The sequence below is a fragment of the Mandrillus leucophaeus genome, unplaced genomic scaffold (genome assembly GCF_000951045.1).
Source record: "Mandrillus leucophaeus isolate KB7577 unplaced genomic scaffold, Mleu.le_1.0 Scaffold527, whole genome shotgun sequence".
Classification (NCBI taxonomy): Eukaryota; Metazoa; Chordata; class Mammalia; order Primates; family Cercopithecidae; genus Mandrillus; species Mandrillus leucophaeus.
Genome location: NW_012105664.1, coordinates 980376 through 982730, shown reverse-complemented (window position 1 = coordinate 982730; position 2355 = coordinate 980376). Strand labels below are relative to the sequence as shown.

Here is a 2355-nt window from a genome sequence, read left to right as displayed (position 1 = left end):
TTTTAGTAGAGACGGGGTTTCACTGTGTTAGCCAGGATGGTCTCAATCTCCTGACCTCGTGATCCGCCCGCCTCAGTCTCCCAAAGTGCTAGGATTGATTACAGGCTTGAGCCACCGCGCCCAGCCCCCTCCCATATTTCTTCCAGGAGCCCCCTTGTCTCAGTGCTCAGCCCAACTAAAACTGCTCACTCGCCGGCACAGCCCAGGGGGGTAACTTGTCAAGCACCTGCCCCACGCAGACACCTCCTCAGCGTTCTGCAGGCACTGGCTCACATGCGCTGCTTACAGCGAGGGCTGGCGCGAGGCAGGACCCCAGTTGGTGCAGGGAGGTGGTGAGCCTGGGACTACGGGTCTGCAGCCTTGCAGGGCTGTTCATATGACCCTCCCAGAGCTGTGCTCCAAGGGCCTTGGCTCTCCATGCCAAAGATTAAGACTTGTGAGGGAATGTCTCCAGGCCCAGTGAGTAGACCCAGCAGGTAGGAAGCACACACTGGAAAAGGTGAGGCCTACAATCAGAGCCTTCAGGGACCCCTGCCTGATGTGATCTCCCAGCTCCAGCGTCCCCTTATGCAAGGAAGCTTCCCTGACAGAGAGCAAGGGACAGGGTCCCTTTGTGCAGGAAGGCTTCTCAATGGACAGCAAGGCCTCAGGCTCTGCCAACACCTAGTCCCTGGGACAGGGCTCCCTGGAGACCAGCATAGCTCTGAGTTGTGTCCCACGCATTCTGATGAACTCACGAAGAGAGTTAAGGAATTCCAGCGTGGGCAGGGCACAATTTGACTTTGTTTCCTCATCTGTACACAGACAAGATACTCCACGTGTCCCCATCTGATCATTTTCTTTCTTTCTTTTTTTTTTTTTTTGAGACGGAGTCTTGCTCTGTCGTCCAGGCCGGAGTGCAGTGGCGCCATCTCGGCTCACTGCAAGCTCCGCCTCCTGGGTTCAAGAAATTCTCCTGCCTCAGCCTTCCCAGTAGCTGGGACTACAGGTGCCCGCTACCACGCCCGGCTAATTTTTTGTATTTTTAGCAGAGACGGGGTTTCACCATGTTAGCCAGGACGGTCTCGATCTCCTGACTTTGTGATCCGCCCCCCTGGGCCTCCCAAAATGCTGGGATTACAGGCGTGAGCAATGGCGCCCAGTCCCCATCTGGTCATTTTCAGACAGGAATCACCCAACATAGGGTCCAATGCACAGTAAGTGCTCAGATATGAGAGCCACAAATAAGAAGGGTTAGAAGGGAGGACAAAGGGGAGCAGGTGGCAGCTGGGGGGTCTCTTGTGGCCTAGGCTGGAAGTCTCTTCTGACCTGGTGTCCTGGAAGTCGTCAGTTTCCAGCCCATGAGATCCTATTTGTGTGCAGGACCTAGGCTGAGACTCAAGTGAGAGCACTGAGAGAGGACTAGGGACTTCTGGGGCCAACCTGAGCCCCTGAGCCAATTCTGCTCCATGAAGCAGAACAGTGAGAATTAAGTATAGCTTCTGGGAACCCCCATACTCCCTGACCAGGCTGCCATGGGGTCCCTCACCAGCCCATCACCCTCATGGGGCTTCTCCAACAGGGGAAGGTCCACAGAGCAGGGTCACCCTGTTTGGGATCAGGAGGATGGTGGGCAGGTCCCCAGAGAGGCCCTGGGGAGGAAGGCTGGGCTGAGGCCACTAGTGTGGAGCACAACAACACTGGAGGGTCCAGTCGTTGTCCCCGATTCCCTTAGGCCTAAACAGGGGCAAGACCGTCGTGGACCCCCAAAAGAGTCTGGGAGGCTCCAAGAGTTCCACAGAAACCACATGCAGCGGAGGAACGCATCGCCTGTGCTGCGAGGTCGTTGGGGTGGTTGCAAGGATGGAGCGTTGTTTCCGTGACCAGAATCACAGCAGGACCGCTGTGAATTCTCTCTGTTGTCATTTCTACTACCTCCTACTCTTTCAGACCAAATTCCCCACCACGGGACACCTCCCAACACACAGACTGGCAGTGGCCGAGCCCAGACCCTGGCTGTGCAGCCCCACCCTGGAGCTGTCTTGTCGCCCCCGCCCTTTTCAGGCCCCGCACCTGGCCACCACCCATCGTGCCCCACCCCGCCTCGGCTGGCACGGCCCCGCCGGGCAGAAGCCCGGGACACCCACCACCTCGCAGGGGTGCAGTAGCGCGATCTCGGCTCACTGCAAGCTCCGCCTCTCGGGTTCACGCCATTCTCCTGCCTCAGCCTCCCCACTAGCTGAGACTACAGGCGCCCACCACCATGCCCAGCTAAGTTTTTTGTATTTTTAGTAGAGACGGGGTTTCACTGTGTTAGCCAGGATGGTCTCAATCTCCTGACCTCGTGATCCGCCCGCCTCAGTCTCCCAAAGTGCT

At 57.5% G+C, this 2355-nt stretch overlaps 1 protein-coding gene across 1 annotated transcript in view; it reads right to left on the bottom strand.

Moving 5' to 3' along the window:
• LOC105551580 (chromosome unknown open reading frame, human C9orf89) overlaps positions 1–2355 on the bottom strand; it is a 23110-nt gene that overhangs the window by 15781 nt on the left and 4974 nt on the right. The gene's annotated exons all lie outside the window — the stretch shown is intronic.